This window comes from Podarcis tiliguerta (assembly GCF_965153285.1).
Source record: "Podarcis tiliguerta genome assembly, chromosome: Z".
Classification (NCBI taxonomy): domain Eukaryota; kingdom Metazoa; phylum Chordata; class Lepidosauria; order Squamata; family Lacertidae; genus Podarcis; species Podarcis tiliguerta.
In genome coordinates this window covers 47,536,866-47,552,216 of record NC_139553.1, presented here as the reverse complement: position 1 = coordinate 47,552,216, position 15,351 = coordinate 47,536,866, and the positions used below count along the sequence as shown (strand labels likewise).

General features: G+C 47.1%; 2 long non-coding RNA genes across 2 annotated transcripts; both read left to right on the top strand.

Moving 5' to 3' along the window:
• The first annotated feature begins 4,714 nt into the window (after positions 1-4,714).
• LOC310669131 lies at positions 4,715-8,230 on the top strand. Its single transcript, XR_014507033.1, has 3 exons — positions 4,715-4,791; positions 5,744-5,855; positions 8,087-8,230. It is a non-coding gene; the product is annotated as an uncharacterized lncRNA (long non-coding RNA).
• Positions 8,231-8,656: 426 nt separating this feature from the next.
• LOC310668926 lies at positions 8,657-10,792 on the top strand. Its single transcript, XR_014506897.1, has 2 exons — positions 8,657-8,880; positions 9,274-10,792. It is a non-coding gene; the product is annotated as an uncharacterized lncRNA (long non-coding RNA).
• Positions 10,793-15,351: the final 4,559 nt, after the last annotated feature.

Sequence of the window (15,351 nt, the reverse complement as noted above, 5' to 3'; positions counted from 1 at the left end):
GAAAATATTCAGGACTGACTTCAAGGGCTGCAACTCTTTCCTATCTAACATTTCCTCTGTTTTTTGACCATGTAGAGGTTACATGCCCCATATGTTTTAGAAAGCTCTCCTCCTTTTAGGGAAACTTTCCCTCAAAAGGCCCACACTTGTGTTCTATGACAAAAGCTTCTGAAGAATGTTTAAAGCGTTCAGTGGAATTCATCTTATTGTGAGGCTACTTATGTACCCTGGGAGCATAGGGCATATAACATATTTCAGATCAATTTTACAACAGGCTGCAGTTTGATTCCACTCTTTGGCTGACAGAACATGGGGGGTCATGAACTGGACAAGCCTAAGTTATGGGGATAGTGTTTATCCCCACTGACACAGGGTTATGCTGTTATGCTGTGTGGGTATATCAGAGCCAGCTTGGGGGCTCCTAGATAGTCTTCTCGCAGCCTGAGGTCAATCCTTGTTGGAGGTTGGCAATGTAGCTATCATACCTGAGTTCCCACGGTTGTGTTTTCATTGTGGCAGCATGGCCTATAAGAGGCTGCCAGTGGGGGGTGGCTCAAAGGGGATCATTTTTCCAACGTCACCATCACCCGCAACATCACACCTGAGGAACCTTTGAACTAAGGCAGCTTTGCACATAGAAGAGAATCGGGAGAAGCAAGTGCAAGCCCCTTAACAGACAGAAATCTGTCCTGGTTGTGGTTTGGGGAAAATACAGTGGCGTTGTGTGGGTAGGGTCACGGGGCAATTTTCCTGGGCACAAAATTCTTAGGCGCTTAAAATTTCGAAAAAAGAAAGAAAGTAGTAATAATAAATATAACACCCCCCCCCAAAAAAAATCTCCCAACATTCCTGTGAGGAGCAGATTTGGGCAATGGTTGGTTGCAAGGGCACCCTCCACACAGTCTTTAGTAAGATGCCCACTTCCTACCAATCCTCTGTGCTCAGTGCTCAAGGGAGCTGTGGCTGGCACTCGGATAGTTTGCTGAGCTATTGCCCCTTTGTTGCAGCCTGTCGGGAGTTCTGCCCTGACCCACGTCCCCTTGCTCACTGGTGCCAAGGGAGGTCCCCCCCCCCCATCTCTGCAAAGGGAAGCTGGTGCTACCTCTGTGGAGGAAGCTGTTGGTCTCTGGATGCTGCAGAGCTGAGCGAGCTGGTGCGGGGCTGGTGGGGCTAGATTGAACTACAACTTCCTTCATCCCTGGCCATTGGCCATGCTTTCTGGGGTTGATAAGAGTTGTAGTTCAGCAGCATCTGGAGTTTTCCACTCCTGGTATATATGAATGCATGGGTGGTGAAGTGTGTGACCCTTATTGTTGCTCTAACAATGGAGGGGGGAGTTTAGTGCTGGGGGGTGTCAGTTTATGCTTCAGGAAGCAGAATGTCCAGTGCCAAGATTGCAAATGCTGGCTATATTGGCCAAAACAAAATGCCTAGATCTTTGTTTTGCTAAATTATAAGGAACACTGTTAGAATATCACAGACAAAATATGCCTGCACAAGAAAAGCAACCAGGTGTTTCAAAGAAAAGGATGGGGAAGTTGGGGCTTTGGAAAGGGCCTTTACTGTGACCCCCTCTAGATGTAGATGTACCAACCATCTGAGGAGTCATGACTTCCCCTCCCTGCTGTAGCAGCTTAGAATAATAGATTCACAGAATTGTAGAGTTGGAAGGGACCCCGGGGGTCATCTACTCCAAGACATGGGTGGTTTTGATGATTCCCCTTTTAGGAAGGGGTAGAACATATGAGGCTTTGGGGCTTTGCGAGAGCGGGGAAAGTGGGGACATAATAGGAATATGCATGATGTGGAAAAGGTGAATAGCAATGCTTTCTCCCTCGTAATATCAGAACCTGGATCTCTTTAAGAAAGCTGAATGTTGGAAGATTCAGGCCAGACACAGAGTGCCTAGTGACACTGAAATTTCCTCCTTCCAGAGGTATTAACAGGGATGGCTTTAAGAGAAGATTAGTCAAATTCATGGAGGGTTAGACCATGTTGCACCTCCAGCCGCAGAGGCAGTCTACCTCTGCATACTAGTTGCGGGCATCCCAAGTGGGAAGAGTGGGGCTGCATTTGGAGTCTGCTTGGGGCTTCTCTTGGACATCTGCTCGGCTGCTGAGAGCTGGACTAGATGGGCCTTGGTCTGATCCTGCAGGGCTGTGACAATAAGAGCCTGGAGTATGGCTGCTTCGCGAACAATTCAGTGAACAGTAGTGCAGAATTTCATCTCCCTGGGAAGGGGCACGTGCTCAGCAAAGCTGCCTCTTGCTTCTAGTCCTATGAGTTGGGGTGGGGACAGGGAGGAAAGGGCTTCTGTATGTGGGAATGTTCAGGGAGGCAGGAGAGGATATATTGTTTAATTATATCCTTCCCGACTTGTGTTAACAAGTTCTACAATTTAGCAGAGTAACAGCCCCCTTTTTAAACTTACACAGTGGATAACACTTTTGGCCAGGATTGTTGAAGCCTCTAAAATAAGTTTCCTGGTAATTCCCCTTCTATTCCCTCCTAAAAAGATAGACACAACACAATCTTGTATAAAAGTATAAAATAGTTTACTCATAGTTTCATTCACTTCACAAAAGGATCCCTGAAGGCAGACTTGTTACAAAACATATACACCTGGAATCTATCCCATAAGGAGATAGTTCCTTTGATGCTTTGATGAAAGCAAAATGGAGAAGAGAGAGATGTGGTGGCCACTCCTGTGCTTTTGTTACCTGCACAGGTAAAGTCACGCCCACCTCTGGTCACATGTAGAGGAAGTTTGTTCCAGCCTAGGAGCAAACAGGAAGTTCATCTACTGGCTGGACAAACATCCCTCTCCATGTCTAAACATGTCAACTCTAGGAATGTTGTATTTGACTGCTTTATGTTTCACAGCCCATACTGCAGAGGCCAGTCTCTCTTCTGCCTCTCTCTGTCACCTCTGATGTGCCCTAAAAGGAAGTTGGCATAGGAAGCTAACCAATAGCCACGTTCATCTGTACTGCCTCAGTATGCCCTATTCTGACAGATGCTGCCTTTCATATTCACGCCCAAGAGCCTTTCCGCTCCAGAGATCTGGGCCTGAACCCGGGATCTGCACGCCAAGGCTGGAGTAAGAAAGAGCCCTTGCCAGCTGGCCACGTTGGGTGCCTGCCTGGAGAGTGGAAGCCGGGGGTTCGAGGGACATCGTGCTGCTCCTGGCAACCCCCACCCAACCCGACGTCCTCCTCCGCCTGAATCCCGCTTCCCCCGGGACGCACTTCCCATCCTGGAGCGGCTGGGGTGGGAGCGCTCCCCACCCCCCTTTCCAGACCCCGTACTTCATGCCCCCTCTTCGCTCCTTCCAGCCTGGTATCCCTCCCCGTGTCAGTGGGCACCCACTGCCTGCAGCATGCCAGGATTCTCCAAATCGCTAAACAAACGCTCGGGTGTTTTCCTGAGTGTATCTTCACAACCACCCTCTGTGAAGGAGGCCCATCTTGATAAAGGTCTGGCCCAAGGTAGCCCTGTGAAGCTGAGAATGCGAGCGGGACAGCATTAAATAAGTGTGGAACACAGCGGAGCTGCAGGACTCTGGCTCTTTACCTTTGCCAACCATTTCAGAGCTGACAGTGAAGAAAGCAGTTTTATTGCCTGAAATAATAAGACTGAACGAGTGAAGTTTGGAAATACTGGTGTATCATAAACCATACATTAAGTCTTGTCACTGGGTCTTAGGAGCTTGTAGTCAAAAGGTAACTTTAGAGGAATTCTGACAAGGCCGCTGGATGTCGCTGGATGCCATTACCCAACACAACACACAGAGTGTGTGTGTGGGGGGAGAGAAACTTCTGTTTTGGATGAGAAAGGGCATTGAGTCATGTTAGTGGCCTTGACTTGCTCTCAGGCATCCCATCGCACTTTGTTTTCATACTTGGCATTGGAGGAGGGCAACTGACCCAAGCACATTCAACGCCTTGAGGGGAGGGGGGCAGAACTACCCACTTCCTTCTCTTATTGGCCGACCGCAGCACGCGAGTTCCAGCCTTTCCCCGACAATTCAGTTAATTGGGGAGAGCAGCACATCCCAGGTTGGAATCTCTGCTGGCGGCTGCTGTGTCCGGAGCTCGGACTAATCCAGGAGAGCGCGCGTGTCCCGAAGCGGAGGCTGCTACAGAGAGGACTTGCCGGAGCATCCTCGGAATGGAAAAGAAAAATCCGCCCGAGAAGCCCGAAGAACCTTCTCCTGCCCAGGTTGATTTGGAGAACTGCATGCTCCGATCTCCTATTCTCACCTCTTTTCTCTTGCGCCAAGAAAGCTTGGTGCCCTGCCGCCGTCCAGAGCCTGTGTTTGAATCGCGCGGGCCCCACGACCCGTCGACCGGGGCTCCAGCGCAGGCTCCAGCGCAGCCTCCAAGGCAGGCTCCAGCACAGGCTCCAGCGCAGGCTCCAAGGCAGGCTCCAGCACAGGCTCCAGCGCAGCCTCCAAGGCAGGCTCCAGCGCAGGCTCCAAGGCAGGCTCCAGCGCAGGCTCCAAGGCAGGCTCCAGCACAGGCTCCAGCGCAGCCTCCAAGGCAGGCTCCAGCACAGGCTCCAGCGCAGCCTCCAAGGCAGGCTCCAGCACAGGCTCCAGCGCAGCCTCCAAGGCAGGCTCCAGCGCAGGCTCCAAGGCAGGCTCCAGCACAGGCTCCAAGGCAGGCTCCAGCACAGGCTCCAAGGCAGGCTCCAGCGCAGGCTCCAAGGCAGGCTCCAAGGCAGGCTCCAGCGCAGCCTCCAAGGCAGCCTCCAAGGCAGGCTCCTGCCCAGCGACGTCCGGATGAAAAGGTAGGGAAAAGTTGGCAGAACCCACACGCTATTGTGCTATTGCTATGTTCGGTTTGTGGGGAGAATAGTGCCTTTTTCCTGTGGGTGGGCAGCCAGCAGCAGGGTGGCATGTGGGCCTAGGGAAATGACTTTGTTGGGGACCCTCAGAACTCGTCCCCTGCATGTTTGTTCCCCGTTGTACCAAAGTGGGAACTGTCTTGCAATTTAGGCTTGTGGCACACAGGTAGAGAAGGTGAGCTGTTCATGTCTTAGATGCCTGGGAGAAGAGAGTAGTGGGTGGGGGCAGCCTCTGCTACTCCTTCTAGAAACATGAGTGCAATTCTGGGTGGGAAACATGTTTTCCCATCATGGATTTGGGGGGATGCGGCTGCCAGCCAGTGTGGGCTATTATAAAATATTATATAAGATTCTAAACATATTTTTCCTGTAGGCCTGTTTATTTTGCTGTATTTCAATGATTGCATATTTTCTGACATGGTTTTAAAGTGTCTTGTGATTCCCACATAATTGCTGGCAGGTAAATACTCTTAAAAAATTAAATTACTTCCCCCCTATCATGTCACAAAGTCAATTGACATAGAGCCTAAAATAATGCCAATGAGCTCTTGTACCTGGACGTGCAACATTAGCCCTTAACACAACAGCCCATTCCCCCCCCCCTTACTTGAAGGAGTCATTGGATAGCTCAGTCAGTAGAGCACGAGACCCTCAGAGTTGTGGGTTTGATGCCCACGTTGGGCAAAAGGATTCCTGCATTGTTGGGGGTTCAACTACATGACCCTGGTGTTCCCTTCCAACTCTACAATTCTATGCTTCTATGAATAATGCAGGTCTGAATAGTGATCCTTTGGTCTTCAAGCCACAAGGAACCCCCACCCCACATGCATCTCCCCCTGAAATCCTTCCACTTTAAAGTGTGTGAATAAAATACTTTGGGTCATGTGTCTCATAGAATGTGCCTCCTGGCGGACAACAGGCTCCTCAGGGAAACAGGCAGAATGCTTTCCAACCTGTAATGAGATTTGCTGAAAGAGCTACAGGATCATGGACTCCAGATTTTCGCGGTGAGCTGACTTGGTTTGGGGTGGGAGAATGTGCACTGTGTGTGACTGGTCTGCTTATGCTCATTTCTAATTGGTGTTTATGCTGTTTAGGTGTGCATCCTCTGAACTACAAATATTTGACTAGCATTGTATTCTTCTCCTGCAAGGCTGCAGTTAGGTTGGCCAGATGGCAAATCCTGATAGTTGGGTCAGGATGCATATGGAATGGGTTGGGGAAAGAGGGAACTCATTTATAAACTCAAGAGCTGGTTATATGTTGGGATAGGGGAGGAAGAGGGCTGGGTAGACTCTTGCGGTTTGTGTAGCAGGCTGTGAGAGCTTTTGGCATTTTCCTCAACAGCTGTTACACTGCATGCTAGTATGAAGGTGGAAACCAGCAACTTTCCATTGCGTGGGGGGTGTTGATCATGACACTTTCATCAAGTTGTGGCCTGAATGGAGATGCATTGCAGCCTTAGGACTCAACTTGATGCCTTTCCTAAATTGGTGTTTGTGGTTTTTGCAGCTGGCAATAAGAAGAAAGCATCTGGTTTTGTATCCAAGAGATCCATAGTTGGGCGTTTGGTGGTGGCTTGGATTGTCACCTTTGGTTGGGTAAAATGCAAGACAGGTGGGGCAGGGAGGGGGGCAGAGAAGATGGGGGTATTTTTTTACCTGGTGCTGAAATGACTTCAGAGCAATCCATTACAAAGACACATGTGGTATGCGGTGCTTTATTCAATGAAAATACATCAAGAAAAGCATTATGGTTTAGAAGTGTAAGAAAAATATTACATAGTACGTGCTTTGCTGGGCTTTGTACTGCTAATTGTTTTGACACAAATCAGCATGAAATATCAACTGCATGGTGTTCACCCCAATCAATTGGAAACTCTCTGTAACTTCAAACAAGAATTAAGCAAATTAACATCTTTGTTTCTGTGGAAAGGGCCAGTCAGTAAGTCCCTCTGTATTGAGCCAATAGTCACTCCACCCCCCTCCTTCACCTTCCACGACTACATTCTGTCACTCCTTGGCTGCATTCAGCAGTGGTCTGCCTTCAAATATAGCAGGGAATGGGCTTGGGATTTTGCCACAAGACAGGGGAGGTATAAAGGGGTTAGGATTTGGCACAGCAGGGCAAGTTAAACACATTGCATGCAACATGCATAGCTGAGCTGGCTCTTGTAATACTATTTGCTTAGAGGCAACCTGCATAGGATTTCACAGCAATAACTACAAGCATTCCCAAAACAACTCCAGGCATGCCTGGAGGACCATTTGGATCCCTTCCAATCAGGATTCAGGTCCCATCATGAGACAGAAATTGCCTTGGTTGTGCTGGTCTCTGGTGCGCTAGGGACAGAAGTGAAAGCTGTTTCCTAGATCTGCTGGATCTCTCAGCGGCTTTTGATATCATTGACCATGGTACCTTCTGGACTGCTTAGGGGGATTGTGAGCTGGGGGCACCATTATGCAGTAGGTCTTCTCCTTCCTCCTGCTGTGATCAGAAAGTGGTGGTGGGGGATGAATGTTCAGACCCCTGGGCTCCCACTTATGGGGTGCCTCAGGGTTCCCTCCTCTCCCCCATGCTTTTTAACTTCTATATAAAGCCACTGGAACGGATCATCAGGGGGTTTGGGCTGGGTGTTCATCAGAATGCGGATGATACCCAGCTCTACCTCTCCTTTAAATCAGAACTAGTGAAGGCGGTGAAGGTCCTGTGTGAGTGCCTGGAGGCAGTTGGAGGATGGATGGCGGCTAACAGATTGAAGTTAAATTCTGACAAAACAGAAGTACTGATTTTGGAGGATGGGGCGGCTGGTGTGGAGGACTCCCTGGTCCTGAAGGGGGTAACGGTGCCCCTGAAAGACCAGATGCGCAGCCTGGGAGTCATTTTAGACTCACAGCTGTCCATGGAGGTGCAAGTTATTTCTGTGTCCAGGGTGGTTGTTTACTATGCCCGCCTGGTACACAGGCTGAGACAAAAAAGAAGAAAAGAAGAAGAAGAAGCTTGATGTCAAATGTGCAGTTGGGTTTGTGTTTGTCACCCATGGATATTCTGCCACCCACTCTGAGCTATATACTGATTTCCTCTTCTGCTTCTGGGATACATGTTGTAGACATCCTGAATAGATTAAAAACTGCAAAAGGTTCCTATACTGAGAAAGCAATGGGAATACTTGTTCTGTTTCTCCTTTTCTTCAGAAAATCACAACCCTAATACAATGTCGCCTCCTCTCCCACCCCAGGTACTCCTGTGCAGCCTGTCGCCTTTCGTCCAGCTGTGCTACGTCCTGCACCATATCCAGTCAGGACTTGGATTCCTGGCTGCTGCTGCTGCTGCTGCACCTATGCGGCTACCATCGCTGCCAGCTTACCTGGCGCTCTCCACTACCAGGCCAGTCACTCTATTCCTCCTTTAAATTCATTGTGTTTTCAAGCAAATTAATTATCAAACTTAACCAAAGGTCCAAGTGCCAGTCAACATCATCAGTGTATTTTAAAACTTTTCCACGTAAGAAAACAAACTATTACACCCTGCATAAATCTCATTTTCAGAGTTCATAAGTACAAACACAGATCCGAGTTATGAGAACCGCACCACAGAATGTCGCCACCCTGGACTATTTAGTTTGCTGCAATCACCTTCCCCATGCAGCCTCACAGAACCACGTTCAGTGCAAGAAAGAAAAGGGGAAGAGGCATACTCCGAGAGCGTATTTTAAAACTTTGCCACATAAGAAACAAAACTACTACATCCCACATAAATCTCAATTTCATTAGTTTGTTAGTTCTTAGTTTGTTTCTGTCACTCACAAATTCTTTAACCGGTGTCTCTGAGTCTTCTGTAAACACCTGGAGTAAATGTCTACCCATCTCTGTCCTCTCCAGGAAAATCTGGCTCAGAAGATGGAGGTCGAGAGACTTAGGAGGGATGTGCAAAATACATATCGCGATAATCAGGCACTTAACAGAGCCATTCAGGTGTCTGAAGCAGACATCTTGGAGTATGATGCAAGATTCCAGGAGGAGCAAGCAAGAGGTATTTTTGAGAATCCTGTCTTCACAAATTCCGGGGACATGGCCCTCCCAATGATGTTGGGTCTCAAGTCCCATCATCCATGGTGAGCGCTGGCCATGTTGGCTGGGGCTTAGGGGAGTCCCACCACAGTCTAGAGCCCAGTTCAGTGCGCCTTTTGGGGAGCTGGTAGCCATGCCACGGTTGCCTTTGCTGAGTGGAACAGGGTGGCATCCCTCCCCCCAGGAGGCCAGAGGCCAGTAGCAGACTGTGCATGTGCCTCTGAAGGTTTGCTGTCTTCCTTGTGTGCCCATTTTCTTGTCAAAAAGAATAAAAAACAGCTTAATGAAAATACAGCATATGGTTGCACATACCAGGCACCAATTTTAACAGGTGGTTCTTTGGCTTTTCCCTCAGGTGAGGAACAGGAGGAAGAGGAGGAGGAGGAGGAGGAGGAGGAGGAGGAGGAGGAAAAATAAAGAAAACTGGAGGATATATTTTTTTCATATCTATTTCTATTATCAGTTATATTCCTATAATCATTTTTAAAAATACATGGTGTGTATTTGTAATAGAGATTAGTCTTCTGAGCACACTCTGTGAAAAGGTTTCTGAAGATCAGCAGCACTTGGCTTTAGCTTGCTGCTAAGAAATCACTCGTTGCTCTTGCCTTTCATATCCAGGGCCGGATTTAGGTTTGATGACACCCTAAGCTACTGGAGGTAATGGGGCCCTTTATATGTCCAGCTGTCCTTTGTCAACAACAAATTATCACTGTTTTCTTGTGTTGAATAGATGCTAATAGGTCCATACACAACACAAAACACTGTTGCTGTATGTAGGTTTTATTTTATTTGTTTTTTATCTTATATTTTGGAAATGTACATCCAGTTCTTTTTTCCTTTAATTTTTTTTGAGGCCCCCAAGATATTGGGGCCCTAAGCTATAGCTTGTTTAGTTTATATGTAAATTATCATTGTTTTTTCTGTTGAATAGATGCTAATAGGTCCATACACAACACAAAACACTGTTGCTGTATGTAGGTTTTATTTTATTTGTTTTTTATCTTATATTTTGGAAATGTACATCCAGTTCTTTTTTCCTTTAATTTTTTTTGAGGCCCCAAGATATTGGGGCCCTAAGCTATAGCTTGTTTAGTTTATATGTAAATTATCATTGTTTTTTCTGTTGAATAGATGCTAATAGGTCCATACACAACACAAAACACTGTTGCTGTATGTAGGTTTTATTTTATTTGTTTTTTATCTTATCTTTTGGAAATGCACATCCAGTTCTTTTTTCCTTTATTTTTGGGGCCCCCCGCAAGAGACTGGGGCCCTAAGCTATAGCTTGCTTAGCCTTATATGTAAATCCGGCACTGTTCATATATCACTGTTTTATTGCAGTCCTTGCCATAGCTGTCCAGAGAAGTATTCTCAGGATCCTGTTGAGGTTTCTGCCTTCCCTCCTTCCCCCCGGACAGAACTGGTTCTTTGGAACTGGTAGCCACTGTCCCTTAAAGTTTAGCCTTTTGAGACGCAGGACCCACTTTTCACCCAAGCATGCACCTGAGAGCTCCTTTCTTAAATTTCTGGGGCATGCATTTATATTCCCTGAATTGTGGAGGCTCCATTGACAGCAAGGAGAAACCGAGCCTTTAGAGTCATCAGCCCATACCTGTGGAACTCCTTGCCAATAGAGATTAAGAGGGTGCTTTCTGTGCCAACTTTTAAATGCCTACTGTTTCATTCCACCAGGCCTATGTGGGCACACCTCTCACAATGGTATGTGGGTGCGCCTTTAACTTTTTTACTTTTGGATTATTTTTAGTGTTTATGGTTATATCCTATGACTTTTATCTTTCTGATTTTGTAACCTGCTTTGATATATTTAATGGTATATATTCCTTTATTAATAAATAAAATTGTTAATTAAATATGTTGAGAGTACTTCTGTTGTGAAGCTGAAAGCAACACTTTAAAGCAGGTGTGGGGAACCTCTGGCCCTCCAGATGTTGTGGATCTGTAGCACCCCCCCCCCTCTGGTCGTCAGCTGTGTTCCTGGGGCTGTTGGGAGTTGCAGTTCAGCACCAGGCTCCCCAAACCTTCTTTAAGGTATCACCCTCTGGGGCAAAGGGTGCCTGGGACCCTGATCTGACAGCTCCAGGTTTTTAGATGACAACATTTATTTTCCACAGCAATCACCCCCAGTCTGGTCTGCAGAAGGGCCATAATGTAGTGTGGGAGCAGCTTCCTGCTCCCATGAGAAGGTCCCCGTTTCAGACCATGGTGTCTCCAGTCAGAGCTGGGAAAATCCCACAGAACGGCTGCCAGTCAGTGCAGAAATATGTCCCCCCTCTTTTGATTTGGGAGAGCTGAACTCAAAGAAAGGAGCAAGGGGCACAAGCAGCAGAGCACGGCCAAGAGAGACTAAAATAAAACAGGAGTTTACAGCACCTTGTTTATAACCTGGGGCTCGGGGAGGAGGGTGAGCATGTTCAGCTCCAGATTTAGAGTGGTGTGGGGCGTTCCACTGCACAGGGTGCCAAGCAGAGGTGCGCACAGCAGCAGCAGCAACAACATTTATTATGGAGAAGATCCATTAAAAAGCAACTGCATCAAAAGGAATATTGTGAAAATAAGACCTGGGTGTGGCACCAAATTTTGTCCTCGCTTAGAGAGCCATATTCCCAAAATGTGCCTTTCACAAAAAAATGCGCCCCCAGCTTGCAGCCAGAGGCTCTTGATTAGCTTATTTTGCAGAGTGGGTTGACGGCAGATAAAGATCTGGCATCCATCTCACCAATGCCCTGGCCTTTTGCCAGCTGCTGGCATGAGCCTCTTGGTAGAAGCCAACTTCTAAGGGCCGTGGGGGCTTCAGACCCTACAATAAGACATTTGAAGGGGCCAGGTCCCCCTAAAGTTGATGGGCATTCCCATTCAAATGGGGTGTGTGCACCGTGTCATGTGGGATGGGGCTTACGTAGGCCCCCGCAATATTTTATTCAAGGTGGCACCCCTGGGCTCCGGGCAACCACATCATATATGCTCAAGGGACCCTCTAAGCTGGGAGCTCTCTCTCTTGCTTTCTTCTCTTGCTTTCTTCCCAGCAGGATAAGGCTCCCTACTCTGGAAAGCAATACAGCGAAAGCTGAAGTTCACCAGGCGTCCTGAGTAGGGACCCCCTGTTGACAAGCCTTCTTCTTCTTCCTCTTCTTATCTGCCCTCTCCGTCCTAATATCAGTCAAGAGCATGGTTGTGAGCTCCCAATTTCTTTCTGGGGGTTTTCGCTAGCCCAATCCAGGTCCCGTCTTGATATCTGCCTTTGCTGCATTTGGTGATATGTGAGAACCTTCAGCATCCCCAAACAACTAGAGAGCTCCAGCAAGTGATGGCACACACTCTCAGGGCTTCTTAGGTTCTCGGTAGGGAACTGGGTGCCCCTTTGCAGGGAAGAAGAGGTGGAGAAAGCAGCAGCAGATTTGCTGAAGATCTTCCTCCTCCCCAAAGGCATCAACAAATAAGGAAGGGAAGGGAAACTGCGTCGCTTTGCAAGTCTGTGTCACATTATGCTCCTTTTCCCTGTCAAGGATTGGTTTGATGGAGACATGCAGGCTGCATACGTGGACTTGAGGGCAAAAATATTTCCCATCCTTATGACAAGTAGAATTATGCTGCCCTCCCCCACCTCACAATGCAAATTAAACAGTAGATTCATACAGGTTGCAAAAACGTGAAAGTGCTAAGTAGAGTGAAGAACAGCAGGACCATTGTAGAAAGGTTTACTTGTAATGCCATGCAATGAACAATCCATGCCCTCCAACATTTCTCCAGTAAATATAGGGACGTCCTGGTTCATAAAAATAATATTAATCATTTTATTATTTATACTCCACACTGGGTGGCTTCCAACATATAAAAACATAATCAAACATTAAACATTAAAAAAACTTCCCTATACAAGGCTGCCTTCAGATGACTTCTGGTTGTATAGATACTTATCTCCTTGGCTCAAGAGTCATAACAAGACACTGACACTAGCTGAGCAAATGATCAATGTATAAAGTGCAATTCCCAAGGTCTCCTGGGAACTGAAAAGACAACTGGTAACTCTGTGAGGGATAAATTACACTTCTGCTGCAGGGTTCTGTCCTGGGTCTGTTATTGTTCAACATCTTTATAAATGACTTGGATGAAGGAATTGAGGGGGTGCTCATCAAATTTGCAGATGACACCAAACTGGGAGGGGTAGCTAATGCCTCAGAAGACAGAATCAGAATTCAATATAACCTTAACACACTTGAGAACTGAGCCCATACTAACAAAATCAATTTCAATAGGGACAAATGTCAGATTCTGCACTTAGACAAGCAGAACCAGATGCACAAATACAAGATGGTGAACACTTGGCTTACCATTACAGTGATACCTTGGGTTACAGACGCTTCAGGTTACAGACGTTTCGGGTTACAAACTCCGCTAACTAGGAAGTGGTTGCTCTAGGTTAAGACTTTGCCCCAGGATAAGAACGGAAATTGCGCGCCAGCAGTGCAGCGGCAGCAGGAGGCCCCATTAGCAAAAGCATGCCTCAGGTTAAGAACTGTTTCAGGTTAAGAACGGACCTCTGGAACAAATTAGGTTCTTAACCTGAGGTACCACTGTAGTACATATGAAAAGGATCTAGGGGTCTTGGGGGACCACAAGCTTAACATAAGTCAACAGTGTGATGCAGCAGCAAAAAAGCTAATGCTATTCTAGGCTGCATCAACATAATCAAGGGAAGTAATAGTACCACTCTTTTCTGCCTTGGTCAGAACACAATTTAAGAAGGATATTGACAAGCCGGAATGTGTGCAGAGGAGGGGTCTGGAAACTAAGCCTTTTGAGGAACACTTGAAGGAGCTGGGTATGTTTAGCCCGGAAAAGAGGGGACTGAAAGGAGATACGATAGCCATCTTCAAATACCTTAAGGGCTGTTATATGGAGGAGATGGAGGAGGAAACATGCTTGTTTTCTCCTGCTCTGGAGGGTAGGACTCTAACCAAGGGCTTCAAGTTACAACAGTGGCGTTGCGTGGGTTGTCAGCACCCGGGGCAAGGCAAGTAATTTGCGCACCCCCCACTGCACTGTCCCTCCCCCAGATAGTCCCTCACTCTCTCTCTGCACCGCACCGCATGCCTGCCCCCCCCCCACAGTGGGCGGCGACCTGGCGGCTCGGATCGGATTCGCACAGCCAGCACCTCAGTGAGAGAGAGAGAGTGAGCCAGGTAGGGGCAGAGAGCTGCGAGTGCGAACGTGCCCCCCCAGATGTTGCGCCCGGTGCGGCCGGCCCCCCCTGCACCCCCCACACTACACCACTGAGTTACAAGAAAGGAGATTCCGACTAAACATATGAAAAAACTTTCTGACAATAAGAGCTGTTTGGCAGTGGAACATATTCCCATGAGAGGTAGTGGACTCTCCTTCCTTGGAGGTTTTTAAGCAGAGGTCGGATGGCCACCTGTCATGGATGCTTTAGCTGAGATTTCTCCACTGCAGGGGGTTGGACTAGATGACCCTAGGGTCCTTTCCAACATTATAGATCTATGATTCTTTGATTCTTTGCAGGGAAGCCTTGTGATCTAAATGTGCTAACTAGCTAGCTATTTAGTTATTTAGTTGTTATTTAGTTATATTTTAAAACCGCATTGATTTAATCAAAGGCAAACATGAAAAAACAAAACCTGCAAGCGTTAACCAAAACAAATAATAAAAATATAAACCATAAGCATCACAACCTGGAAGGATAAAAATACAGTGATACAGCGCAGCTCCAAAGGGATAATAAAGTGTTAACTCATACAAAGGTTCCCTTTACAAATAATAAAGATGCATAAAAATAAAAGTATTCCCCACCTTGAATTCCATCATTATTGAGAATTAAGGTTCTATGTGGTCTTAAAGGAACAAGACCTTTGCATATCATGGTGCCTATGAGAGCTCATCCGCAGGAGGAGTATTTCTGAATGTGCCAAAGCTGAGCATTCAGGACCATGGAAAACACAAGGTGCTTCAGTGCATGTTACATACAAGGGAACCTCAAGGAAGGCACAAGTGAAGTCACTCCAGGAGGAGACAGTGGAGCCCTCCACATCCTTTGCCCTTGTACTCATGTGCCCAGGAAATGGTTGTTGCTGAAAGGCAACACAGGGAGAGCTGCACTGGTGGTTGCGATGCGTCCATAGTTATAATTATGCTATAACCATGAGATTATTTAGAATCTTAGCAGGTTTGTAAACTTAGAAATTGCCTTGGCTGCGACTATTATGAAATGACTCTGCACGTCTGAATTTGCCACTACGCTACTGTTTCTGAGTTAACATCAGACCAAGCTGCTAATCACTTTCAAAATATATAAGGCAGATGTTGTGTTTTTAGGGTCTTGCTGCTTTGAGTTGGCTTACAGTAGCCAGATGGCATTAGGTACACTGAAGCATCACAAAATTTCTGATGGGAA